The sequence below is a fragment of the Neltuma alba genome, unplaced genomic scaffold, assembly GCF_004799145.2.
Source record: "Neltuma alba isolate B1F8T4 unplaced genomic scaffold, ASM479914v2 tig00010982_pilon, whole genome shotgun sequence".
Lineage (NCBI taxonomy): Eukaryota > Viridiplantae > Streptophyta > Magnoliopsida > Fabales > Fabaceae > Neltuma > Neltuma alba.
The window spans coordinates 54,531-67,667 of record NW_021635744.1 but is presented as its reverse complement, the minus strand read 5'-3'; the positions used below and the strand labels follow the sequence as shown (position 1 = coordinate 67,667).

Here is a 13,137-nt window from a genome sequence, read left to right as displayed (position 1 = left end):
GAAATCGGTCAGAAGCACATGTACATTGGTCTTAAACGATTGGATAACAAAGTGTTTTCCTATCAATGCTGTTAAGCATCTTTTTTCTTTTTTTTTTTTTCCTTTTTTGTAATAATCTGTTGAGGATCCTTACATAGATGGAGGCGCGAGGTTTAAATTGTAATATCCCAAATTTTATGGATTTGAGTAAAGCATGATGAAGGAGAAATTTTTAGAGAAATTGTTGAGATTAAGACCTTTAAAATATGGTCTAAATAATTATAAAGTTAATTTCAGGAATTTAGGACCTGTTTTTTTGGAAATTCAAGGAAAAATAGTTAGAGGATAATTTTTGAGTTGAGCTGAGATTTTTAGGAAAATTATTTCATAGACCAAAGGAGCTAATGGAAGAAGAAAATTCATATAAAATATCCAGGTTTGATTTCTGGAATTATCTTATTATCCTGGAAAAATAGAGAATGATCAAATTGAAGGGAAAATAAAGACCAAAGGGTGTAATATTTGATTGGCAAGTTTCTTGACCCTCACTCTCACAGAGGATTTCGAGCCCGCCCATGCCCATTGTAATATGAAGAATTGAGAGCCAATTTTGTTCTGTGTTTTAGCACCAAATTTCAGTCCTTGGAACAAAGTGAAATAAAACATTAACTGATTTAGTTTTGAATTGCGCACAGAGGTGGCTTTCTATTAGCTTTAAAATTGAAGATACAATGATTGGCAATAATTGTCTTGATCAGAGCTTCATTAGATGTCACAATGAGTACTGCCATGAGTCATACATACTTATGGCTAAACTTTAAAATTTTACTCATTTTAGGTTCTTATATAATATTGTACCGTTCTTGAACGAAGAAAAGAAGAAACAAGCTAAAGTGCAGGATAATGATGTCTAAAGTGTAGGAAAGCTAATTTAAGAGTACAGATGTTCACAAAGCTTGACCATGTTCATTATATTCAGTAAATAGGTAAGTATGTTAAAGAAATCAAAATATAAAAACCCTAATTTTATCAGTGTAATATTCAAATAAATCCTCATTTTCCCCCTCTCACTTTGAAGTATTTTATTTCTCTTTATTTTATTGAAATAGGTTATGCAGTGTTTACTAAAGAACTCTACCAAAAGAAGTCGAAGAATTACAACTCAATAAAATCAGGGAATGCACATTTGAAAAAAGCTTGGGATAAGTTGTTTGAGAAGCAAAAGATGGAATATGACAGAAGGGCAAAGGAATTAAGACCAAATATCAACATGGGAATAAAGTGCTATCTATACTATTAGGCTTCAACCAAAGCAAGAAGAGGAGATAGGTCTAGATGGATTATGCTTGGATGCTTATGGAAATGATGTTATTTTATTTTTTTCTCACTTAGGCGTGGCATTGATTGTAAGGTTATTGACAGTTAAGGGTGTTTGAAATGACTACTGATAGTTTCATGGTTGATAACTCATTTTGTAGCAAGAACAAATTTAATTATGTTGAATTCTATATAACATTATTACTTAATGTTCTCTTCATATATTACATGTTTTCTTATTCTTTAGGTTTTAAACAAAAAAATGAGAATATTACATTACATTATATTAGCAGAGATATTAACAAATGAAGGCTTATAAATTAACAGGCGTATGTGTCCAGATTAACAAGTGATGGTCCGATTGACAGTAAATTTTGCAGCATAAAAATTGACAAGTGATGTAATATCATCAATTACTTTCATATTCATATATAACATATTTCTATGTTTTTTTTAAGCTAGAAACAGAATAATTCTCAAAATGATAACATATGTTAGCAGAAAAATTAACAAGTAACAGTACTATTATTAACATTTATGGCTACAGACATTGAAAACGGATACATGGAATATTGACAACTAAAGGTGTTGTTAACCTCAAATTTGCAATTCAATTATAGTTAACTTAAAATATGAATATTATATCATATTATAACACATTATAACTAGAATGTATTGCTGAAATTTATGTTAATTGAATGACATATTTTAAAGGATTAAGATGCAAATTTGCCCTGAAAGTTTTTGCTTAGAAGCTCTAAATATCCGGAAGTTTTTTTTTTTTAGCTCAATACTACTCTGGAAGTTTTCAAATCATAGTAATGCCGTTATATCTAGGTTAAGTTTGACTACTAGTTGATCAAATATGTTGAGTTAGCAGGTCCACGTGTCATTCACATCATTTTTTTAAGGTTAAGGTGCAAATCTACCCCGAAAGTTTTTATTCTGGAGCATTGGGTATCCGAAAGTTTCCAAATTGTTGCAATATTGTGCCAATTGTTATATATGTTAGGTTTGATCATTAACTGACCAAATTCACTAAGCTGGTAAGTCTATGTGTGATCTACTTCATTTTTTTTTTCAAGTTATCTACTTTATTCCTGGTTCAAAACCCTAATTCTATTTCTCCCACAGAAAAATAACCCTTTGCACGCATTTGTTGTTTCATTATTCACTCTTAGTTTGCTACTTTTTATAAGAACAAAAATATAGCGGAAAAAATATAGTAAATAATAAATGTAGAGGAGAAGCTCATGAGTGTTCTTGAAAATTTTAATGATGATGTTGATCTCGAGAATATCTACAGGCTTGGAAAGTATAGAAGCAATGATTTTTCCCAGATAGAGTTAGTGCTAAATTCTCAGTTTGAACAAAAATGAAGTGGATGACATGTGGACCTATACCTTAGCATATTTGGTCAGTTAATGATCAAATTTAACATGGATAACAGTTGGAGCAACATTGCTCCAAATTGAAAACTTCTAGACATCCAGCACTCTTGTCTAAAAATTTTAAGGGTAAACTTGCACTTTAGCTCATAAAAGAAAATGACGTGGATGACATGTGGCCTCGCCAACTTAGCATATTTGGTCAACTAATAGTTAAACCTAACCTAGATAAAAGCTAGGCCGACATTGCTACAATTTGAAAGCTTATAGGGTGACATTAAGCTCAAAAAAATTTCTAATACCTGGCATTTCTAAGTAAAAACTTTCGGGATAAATTTGTACCTCCATTCTATAATAATCCATGTATTTGGTGAATACATAAGAGAACTTGTACATGCCCTATATTTTCAAACTCTTTTAAGAACTCTTTTTCTTTTGCCAACGATCTTTTTAAAGAACTAGCATTTATATGTTGCAGTGGAGTAATCACTAATAAACACATAGCGAACAGGTAAATGTATAGACATTAAACTTAAAAAAATTGTTGGCAAAAAAAGGAAAAACTAAAACAAGTTAATGTTGTAATTTTATTGTTCTTCTCTGACTATATGGAAGCTTGTTTTCCTCCAAAAATCTAATCAGCCTCAGAGTATGTGTAATTTTTTGAAAACAAAATCTTATATAATGATATAGTGTTCTCGTGAGTTCCCAGAATCCAACTCACCTAAACTTTTATGAAAATAAAAAAAAAACTTTGTTCATTGGGTTGTTTTGGATATATTGTTAATCAAAATGTCTTCTTTGATAATTTTATTAGTTGATTTTTTTAATTTTCCTCCATTTCTCTTTAGAGTTCTACAATAACTATCTAATTTACAACTTTTACTAGCTCCTCCAACGGCTTTTTCTGAAAATGTCTAAGCCACCTTAAATAATTTTCTATTATTTTCTCTTTAATAGATGTCACACCAACTTTTCTTTACATAAATTCATTATGAATCTAATTTTTTTTATATGACCACATATTCATCTTAATATTCTTATATTTGATGTCTCAATGTTATGCTTGTCTCTTTGAAGCTCAACATTTATTACTGTATAATATATTAAAGGTCTTTTGTAATTGTGAAACTTCCCTTTAAGCTTACTTGGCACTTTCGGTTAGCATACATCTCATTTAAATCATATGCAAAAGCTATTTGAATTTAAATTGTGAGATTTATGCCATTAAATACAAAAATTATATTTAAAAAAAAGATTGAGAATCATGACCCTTCACACCGTTGATTGGATGGAAAAAAAATATGGGAGGAAAGAAAAGGAGGGGAAAAAATGGAGGAAACAACTTTTCCTCTTCTTGAATGAGGAGGAAAATTTAAAAGAGATAACAAGAAGAAAGAAAATAGTTTTATAGCAGGAAGAAACAAAATGTGTGGTGAAAGAGAAGGTGTGAAAATTAACTAAAATAATATGAATAATATCAAAAATTAAATAGAAGTAAAATGGGAAATTAATAAACAGAATTTGAGACTACTTGTAAATATCTCTTAAAAAAAAACATGTCGTACTCCACAATTATCTCTTACGAAAAAGATGGAGAGGGCAGTAAATAGCTACCCTTTTCATTTACTAAAAAAAAAAAAACCATATTAAAAAACAAAAAATTTAAAAAAAAAAAACGCATACTAAAGCGTCTTGACAAGGGAGGAGGTAGTATTTAAAGTTGCCCTGCTGTAAATATAAACTAAGTAGGTGCGTGCAAATTTCTTTCTTTCTTTCTTTCTTTTTTTTTTGGCCAGAAGGTCATTGCAAATTTCACATCAACACTTTCTTTTTTATTTGATTATATACTTTATTTTGCATAACAAACATCTAACCGTCAACCTTTAAACAGAAAACCGTTAAACAGAAAAAGAAGCAAACTTTGAACTGTTGTCAATAAGCTAGTAATTACTCCTAAAATTTATTTTTACAAGAGATAATTAATCAAAGTATATTATTTAAAATACTGGTTAAAATTAGTTGAAGATAATAAATATGTAATAAAAAAATGTAACATTTTTTTCTAAAAATACCATCATTTATAAGAAAGAAACAAAATGTGTGGTGAAAAGAGAAGGTGTGAAAATTAACCACAATAATATTAATAATATCAAAAATTAAATAGAAGTAAAATGGGAAATTAATAAACAGAATTTGAGACTACTTGTAAATATCTCTTTTAAAAAAAAAACATGTCGTACTCCACAATTATCTCTTATGAAAAAGATGGAGAGGGCAGTAAATTGCTACTCTTTTCATTTACTAAAAAAAAATATATGAAAAACCATATTACAATACAAAATTTTTTTAAAAAAAAACACATACTAAAGCGTCTTGACAATTTCAATTTGTAAAGTTTTCCAAAATTATTTTTCCATAATTTAAAAAAATTGCAAACCTCCTCACATTGGCAAGGATTTTATAAATGGAACTTTCATAATAAAAATAAGAAAAATCACATGAAAAGAACCTAAAAATGACTAAACTTCAAATCAGGAATCCTTAATTTGTAAGTTAAATCCAGTCAAAACTTTTAAAATATACGAAACAAATCTGATTTGAGATTTTATATTTTTCTAATTCTCTTTATGGGATTTTTTTTCATAAAAATATTCCGTCATTTTTTTTGCGAAGTTTTTATTTGAACTTTGCAATATTATAAAAGACTTTTAAATATAAAATATATAATAAATTTTATTGAAAAAATAAATATACAAGAACAGTCCCCTTAAAGCCTCAACTCTTACTCCGTTATTCTCATCCTCGAGGAAAGACGCAAACTGGTAACAGAATTTGAGAGAAAGAAACGAGAAGCTGAGCGGAAGCAAGACCGCAAGAATGGTTCGTCTTTTCTTTGATTACTTCATTACTTATATTGTGTTCTTCATTGATCTGCTTCGGTTTTTTGTGCGCGCTGTGTTCTAGGAAATCTGCGTGTTAATTCAAATGCTGTAGGCTCTGCGAATCTGAACAGAGAAAACAGAGAAAGCCTTTTGCTAATTTCGGTGTCCTTTTACATTCTTGCATTATGTAGCGATGGGCCATTCTTTCTTTGACATAACTAGACGGAAAGTTTGTGGCGCAGTCAAATGCATTTGTAGATTTCATATTAAAGGTTCAAATGCACAAGTCTTTGCAGTTTGATTGCTCTGTCATTCTTTTTTTCTTCATAACTTTTAGAATTTTCAAAATGGCGCTTGTTCCGTCTCACGCTTCGATGAAGATGGAAAGAAGAGAGTGCTAAAACCGACTATATTCTTCATGCCACATTGTCCAGCACACTTGTACAATAACGTATTGGAAGCAAATTGGAATTGTGATCTGTTACGTAAAGTTGTCATATTTGAGAACAGCTTTAATTCCTATAAGATGACGGGAAGGCCAGATCATTTAAGACCTATTTGGACTGCTCACAGATTTACAGATGAACTCATAATGAGGCATTATTGTTGTGTGTCAAAAAAAGTGACGAGACATTATTGTTTACCTGTTGAAAGCTTGAGTTGGATGTTTTTCAGCCCTACTGCCGAGATGGATCTACGATTTATGGAGAATATTCCTCGCAAAGTAGAAAAGAAAATAGAGTTACAGATTGATCCTTGTAGGGTGAAAAACATTGATAAAAACAATAGAAAGTGGCATCGACAGGTTTTGAGAGTTATGAATTCTATCGTTAGGAATGAACTGAGACAAAAGGGATGCTCTGTATGGTCATATTAGTATGAATATTTGTTGTAAATCAATTTTTGACTATTTAACTAGCTGAGAAAGTATCACCCTCCAATATATATGACTTGAATTGAATGAGCATCTATACATATTGAATTTCTCTATTTTTTTTCTTTTTACTTTTAAACTACTACCTCCTCTTTTTCATGTAACATCTCGTTTGAATTTTATTTTGATCCTAAATATAAGATTCCAATTTATTTTGTCTCTTATATTTATTTATTTTTTTCAAGATAGTTCTTCTAATAATGATAATTATAGTCAACAAACTTGATTAGTAAGGATATTTTAGAAAAAATAACACTTATTTATTACAAATAACTAATTTAATTTATTGTCTTAATCTACTCACTTTAAAGATTCTGAATACTCATCACTCCTGACTAAAATTTTTTGGGACAAATTTGCACTTTACCCCAGAAAAGAAAATGACGTGGATAATATGCGGATCAGCCAACTTAGCACATTTGATCAACTAACAGTCAAACTTAATCTAGATAAAAGCAAGGCCGACATTGCTATGATTTGAAAATTTTCAAGGTGACATTAAACCAAAAAAAAATTCCTGATATCCAGTGCTCTTAAGTAAAAACTTTCGGGACTAATTTACACCCTAATCCTATAATAATCCATGTATTTTGTGAATACATAAGAGAACTTGTGCATGCCATATATTTTCAAACTCTTTTAAGGACTCTTTCTTTTGCCAACAATCTTTTTAAAGAACTAGTACTTATATGTTGCAGTGGAGTAATCAATAATAAACACAGAAAACTAATAAATGTATGGACATCAAACTAAAAAAGCTGTTGGCAAAAAAGGAAAAAAACTAAAACAAATTAATGTTGTAATTTTATTGTTCTTCTCTGACTATACGCAAGCTTTTTCCCCCAAACTCTAATTAGTCTCAGAGTATGTGTAATTTTTTAAAACAAAATCTTTTATAACAATACAGTGTCTTGGTGAGCTCCCAAAACTCAACTTACCTGAACTTTTGTCAATAAAAAACTTTGTTCATTGGGTTGTTTTGGATATATTGTTAATCAAAATATCTTCTTAGATAACTTTCTTAACTGTTCTTTTAATTTTCCTCCATTTCTCTTTAGAGGACTCTAATAACTGTCTAACTTATCACTTTTGCTGGCTCCTCCAACGGCTTTTTTTGAATATGCCTAAGCCACATTAAATAATTTTCTATTATTTTCTCTTTAATAGATGCCACGCCAACTTTTCTTTATGTAAATTTATTATGAGTGTAATTTTTTTTATATGATCACATATCCATCTTAACTAGAACCTTCTTCCCTGTGCAATGCACAGGATGACACATTAAAATGGTTGATACTACTGAAAAATATTTTATTATATTCCTCCTCTTCTATTGTAAAAAAAAAAATTCATCTTTTTTTCTTAACTTTTGGAAATATGATTTTTCTTATATATGATTTGGACAATAAAATATAATATTTAAGTATCTAATGTTGACAGGTTTACTAAATACTGATTTCACATTAAATTTTTTAGTAAAACTACCTATATTGTTATTCTCCCTGATAAAACATCAATGTTTAGTTTCAAAAAACTGTGAAAGGTGTAACCACAATTATTGTGTCATTAAAATAATTAAATTCACAAAGGTAGAAAACAAAAAGGTTGAGTGTCAGTTTCAGGATAACATATATTGCATAAATGAGATGTTAAGAAATTCTATGAATAATTTGTTTGCGAAACTCCATTTGCATCTTTTCCAATAGCGTTTATAGTGCCCCTCAACTATCAGTTTCATAGTATTAAGTATCAATTGGATAGTTATTTAATTACCTAACCCGACCCATTTTGACATTATCGGGTATTACGAGATTTTATAATTAAAGTAGATATCCTGATATTTATTATTTCAGTTTTATGCTTTATCTCTTTAAAACTCAGCATTTATTACTGCATAATATTAGTGGTCTTATATGATGAAACTTTCCTTTAAGTTTACATGGTGCTTTGGGTTAGTATACATCTCATTTTGAATCATACAAAAGCTATTTTAATCACTTTGACGACAATAAAGCTAACATTTTCCACTCTCCTAACTGAACAAAAATCGCATTTCCCCTCTTCTTCGAAGCACATATATAATTAAATCCGATAAGCATACTCCTAAATCATTCTCCTAGTTACGATAAATTAATAATTAAAATGGAATATAACATCAAAAATAGTGAAAGATACTGTATCTCCACAATACGATCGTAATTCATACCATCCCAATCATTTAAAGGCCCCTTCCTCCAAAACATGAAGAAAAATACTTCATTGACTTAGAAGTCATGAACAAAGACTTTAGTGCCACTAGCTTATTGACAACTGATAGTCGAAGTTTGTTTCTTTTTCTGTTTAAAGGTTGCTGAATAGATATTCATTGTCTAAAATAAAGTACTACCTCCAGTCCTTAATATAAAACCCTGTTTGACTTTTATTTTGATCCTAAATATAAGATTCCAATCTGTTTTGTCTCTCATATTTATACTTTTTTTTTCCAAAGTAACCCTTCTAACAATAATAGTTCTAATCAATACACTTAATTAGCAAGGATATTTTAGGAAAGACAATATTTATTTAGGACAAATAACTAACTCAACTTACTTTCTTAATCTCTTCAAATTAGTCAACTGGCTCTTATAATTAGAACCGGAGGTAGTATAATTTATCTCTATTGTTGATGACTAACTCTTCATCTCTCAAGCTAGGATCCAGACTGGAAGTTATAATGAGAAGGTTTTGGAGTGGTTTTGGAGTATTTATTATCATATTCTACAAAGAAAACATAGCAAGTGAATATTGTTGACAGTTCCAGCATCATATGATTGAGTTTGTTCAAAACTTATTTATATATATTCTTTGATATGCCAATATATGATATAGAAAGCCTATTACAGGCGGCTTTTGGAGTTACCTCTTTGGAATGAGGGAACGGGTAGCCCAGCTATCTTCAAACAAAACTGATTTCAAGGACCCAGCAATAGGATGGATACTTGGATTTCTCTTTATTGTTGGCTTTCTTGGCCTCTTCTCGGTTGTGCCTCTAAGGAAGGTGTGATGCAAAATTGCTCTTTCTTTTTTTATCAACTCATCAATAATTATACTTTAATTAAAATAAGAAACCTGCATATTCTCTATCTCTTTATAGTTACTTCAGCAGCATAATGCTTCATGTCTTTACCGCTTTAGTTTTTTTTTTTAATTCATATTTTGTTGTATGTTGCAGATTATGATCACTGACTTTAAATTGACATATCCAAGTGGGACTGCAACTGCACATCTAATCAACGGCTTCCATACTGCTCAAGAAGCCACACTAGCAAAGTAAGGCACTGCCAAAAAAAAAAAAATTACAAAATCAAATATTGGGCAGAAGTTACTAATCCTAACTAATTGAATTGTTCTTCCAGGAAGCAAGTGAAAATGTCGGGAAAATTCTTCACTTTCAATTTCATATGGGGTTTCTTTCAGTGGTCCTACACTGCTTCTGATGATTGTGGATTTCAAGCCTTCCCTTCAATGGGGCAGAAAGCATACAAGTACGCCATCACATCTCCTTCCTTTCTAATGACACACTTATTTAATTGGGGAAAAGTAAATTTTAGAGCAGCATCATCTTCAACTATTAGGTGAGTTCATTTCAGCCTTTAGTTATTTGCAGGTTCTGCTTTGATTTTTCTACAATCTACACTGGAGTGGGAATGATTTGTCCACGTATCATCAATATATCACTCCTGCTTCGAGGAATTCTTTCTTGGGCGATTGGTACCCTCCAGGTCTTGACGAAAACAACATGCCAGATCTTGAAGGTTACAAGGTAAGTCTCTTGGTTTAAAGCATCTTATTGGTCTATATTACTCTTGATAAGCATCTTAATTTTGGCTCATTATTAGATCCTAGAAGATGACAGAAGCCTATGGATAAAGTCTGGGCTTCACCTAGCGAACAGTATCTGAAATTGGATCTTCTAAATTAAGAGATCGTCTGAAGTATTCAATTTAGTGATTTGAGTTACCTAAGTTTTATATGGATGGTCTACGTTGTTAATGTTTTGTTATTTATGTTGATATGTATATATAAGGGAAACAAAAATAAATCTGATAAAAACACTTCTCATTGTAAACTTAAAAAGAACTGTAAATTGTCTAAATTAAATCCAGGTAGCTCAAATTGCTCAATTGAACAAATTACAAAATCCCTCATCTAAGAGGTTCCAAGTGCAAATCTATAACTGAGCAGCCTAAGCCCTGAACAGCTCTTGCCGCTATGTTTACTAACTATCTATTGATCTTGAATTCAGATATTCATAGCCATAGCCATGATCCTGGGAGATGGTTTGTATAACTTCTTCAAGACGCTAGGCCATACCATCACTGGATTGTATCAACAAATCAGGGACAAATGACGGGAAAATGTTCTTCCTGTTGTAGATCAGAACTCTCCTTCACGTCCTCAGCAATCCTTCGATTTCCTCCCATCTCTTTCTCAAAGATCAGACCCCCACATGGTTTACAGTTGCAGGCTATGTTCCAATTCCCATTGTCTCAGTGATTACTCTTCCACACATCTTTCACCAGCTAAAAGAGTACTACATGTTGGTTATCGACATTCTAGCTCCACCCTTAGCATTCAGCAATGCTAATGGTTGTGGCTGACAGATTGGTCACTTGCATCCACTTATGGAAAGCTTGCCATATTCACAAATGGAGCATGGGCTGGAGCATCACATGGTGGGATTCTTGCTGGCCCGGTAGCCTGCAGAGTGATGATGAATATCGTCTCCATGGCCTCTGACCTCACACAAGATTTCAAGACAGGCTACCTTACCCTAGCTTCACCGCGCTCCATGTTTGTGAGCCAAATAATTGGCACTGCAATGGGATGTGTGATTTCTCCCTGTGTCTTTTGGGTTTTCTACAGAGCACTTGATGACCTTGGGACTCCTAAAAGTGAATACCCTGCTCCATATGCTATTTTGTACAAGAACATGGCCATCCTAGGGCTTCTCATCTCTACCAGAGAACTACCTCCTGCTGTGTTATGTCTTCCTTCGCTCTGCCATTTTGATAAATTTGATTAAAGATCTGATGGGTCAGAGAGGGTGGTTCATACCATTTCCATTGGCAATGGCCATACCTTTCTATTTAGGGCCATATTTTGCCATTGACATGTGTGTAGGAAGTCTGATATTGTTCGTTTGGCAGAAGGTAAACAAGGCAAAAGCAGATGCTTTTGGGCCAGCAGTTGCTTCTGGTTTGATATGTGGGGATGGAATATGGACTCTACCTGCTTCAATACTTGCTCTTGCTGGGATTAAGCCAACAATTTGCATGACGTTCTTTTCCAGAGCTACAAATAAAAGGGTCGGTGAGTTTTTAGGTTCTTGAGGCAAAGTTTGGCTTGGTATCAATATCTTATGCCTTACTGTCTGTCATTCTGTTGGACAACACCTTTTTTAGTTATGAACTTTGAAGTTAAAGATGTGCCAGGCACCAATATAGGTGAAGCAACTAAAATATGAAGAATGAAAAAAAAAAACAAGAAGTGGTATGTTATAAAGCAGATATATCATAGGGGGGGAAAAAAGTATATGTGCACAAGTTTAGATTGCATTATGTGATTTGAGGTTTCTAGAAGACCTCCATTTCAAATATGCTTTCTCCAAACTCCGTATAAATTTCACTGCATATGATATTATTGCTGCTTATTAGCGTTTACTTATCTTCTTCCACCAAGACAAAACTGACAATCACCAACTTCAGTAATTTCCTAGTCACCATGTTTTCGGACAGACGTTTAAATGTAAGAGAAGAAGAACAATAACTAGAGTGGGGTAGGCACGTGATCTCAAGCATTGTCAACAAAAATTAATTGTCCCAAAAAATCGAGATGAAATACCCATTAAATATATGTCCTCTATTCTTAAAAAAAGGTAATTTTAGGGAAAGCATTAAATCCTCCATAATTCTTCTTCTAATATCTATGGAAGGCCTCAACCAATATGTAGTGGCTCTCTCACTTTTTAATAGATTGCCCACGTAACACTCAAAGAAGATAAGCTTGTTCATTGAATCCCAGTATGAAAAAGAAGAAAACGTTAAAAGAATTTCATTCTATCTTCTAGTCACGATGGGGTTTGTGCGTGCGTGCTTGTGTGTGTGTGTTTCTCGTTTATAAGCCAGAGTGAGGCGTGTTCAGCAAAGCCGTTACTGTTCAACCATTTTAACGAGGGAAATGACATCACGCTCTCAATGAGTCCAATCTTCTTCGCTTCCGTCAGTTTCCTAGATAAAACAAATATAAATGCAATCAGGAAACTATCAGGTTAGGAGTGCCTATTACTGCTGTAAACTATCAACTGTGAAAGAAAGGGTTTAGTGGCCGCTAGGGTGAATGCCTATGAAAGCCAGCATGCGAAATCTCATCAATAACTACCTTTGAAGTACTCGAAAATTCTTCAATGTCATCATCATTTTCAGCCTACATTGTAATGTACGAGTACGGCGTTAGATTCCTGACTCCAATAACCATCGCTAATAAGTTGGCTTTTTCCATTGGCAAAAACGAAGTCAGTTATTTCCTTGGCATTTTACACAACGTTATTTTATACTTAAAGATTCGCTTAATATTGACATTAAAATAGTTGAAA

At 32.1% G+C, this 13,137-nt stretch overlaps 1 pseudogene; it reads left to right on the top strand.

The window, feature by feature from the left end:
- The first annotated feature begins 5,762 nt into the window (after positions 1–5,762).
- On the top strand, positions 5,763–11,925 carry LOC114760484 (probable metal-nicotianamine transporter YSL7; annotated as a pseudogene).
- Positions 11,926–13,137: the final 1,212 nt, after the last annotated feature.